We start from the raw sequence: 1,211 nt of genomic DNA, 5'->3' as shown, positions 1-1,211 counted from the left end.
AGAAAGAAAGATTTATAGAAAAATTTATTACTTAATATTTATCTTAATAATTAAACTGTTTTACCTCAAGGTATTGTTTTGATATCGACACAATCCCTTCAATTTTCTTTCCGACCATTGATGTGTGTCAGAACATTGAGACTTGTCATTCTGCGAATCTTGGAAAAACATTGTGAGTTTTGCCGCTGTGTATCGATATTGTGCTGTTAACAGTAACACCAGGTGCATCATATAGACATCTACGCTAAATTTCTTTAGGAATTGGTACATGCTGCCGAGCGTCATCAGCACGGTCGTTAGAATCAGTACATAGGCCGAAAACGACTGTGAACTGAAAACAGCTGGCAAATTAGAATCCGTGTAATAAAAGCTAGTTTTCTCGAAAATCAACACAATTGGCTGCGCAGTCCAAATGATGACAGAAATTTCGCTGACTATTCCGTATATCAGGAAAGGCATCGTTATCGGCTTCAGAGTTGTTTTAACAATCTCATTGATAGTTTCATCTGCACGTTGTAAGATACCGTTCATCTTCTGTACTATTTGTTCTATCAGTTCCATGCGCGTATAGAGACACGTAAGCATAGAAAATATTTCCAGGCCGACCGCAACAGTCAAAAAGCCGTCTTTTATAACCTTTTCTTTTGATACCTGAGTTAGTCCACAGATTAAAGCGGACATGTGTGTCACTTCGATCAGCAAAACGATGACACAATATATTTTCCAGAATATTGAAAACTTTGCTCCTAATGGAAGTAAATTTCCCGAGATCATGTTTACTCGACTGTTTAAAAGATTTACATTTTGAAAATTCATGTGTAACGATTATTTATAATAAATGAAAAATAAATAAATTTTGTTAGCAAATACAGCATAAAATAAAGTGTACACGACGTTGCATATAACGTATATTTGCAACAATAGCACTTCGTGCTTGATTCGTTTGTAGTGTTTTGTTTCAAAGTTGCAACCCAGGAAACATTCTCTTATATTCTTCAATATAGCAAAATTTCTCTGTCGACTATATATATTACCTAAACTATATATATTTAGTAATTATACACTTAAATGCAGAAACATTTCTCTTGCTTTGACTCTTTTTCCATATGTTCTCTTATCTTTTTCTCACTATACTAGAACTCACAGTAAAAAGGCAGTACCCAGACGGCACATGATATCATTTGATTGTAGAATGATATCGTTTCTACGTC

This window comes from Pseudomyrmex gracilis, unplaced genomic scaffold (assembly GCF_002006095.1).
Source record: "Pseudomyrmex gracilis isolate BER0280 unplaced genomic scaffold, ASM200609v1 scaffold_1143, whole genome shotgun sequence".
NCBI lineage: Eukaryota > Metazoa > Arthropoda > Insecta > Hymenoptera > Formicidae > Pseudomyrmex > Pseudomyrmex gracilis.
The sequence above is the reverse complement of the archived record's forward strand: the minus strand, read 5'-3'. Positions refer to the sequence as shown.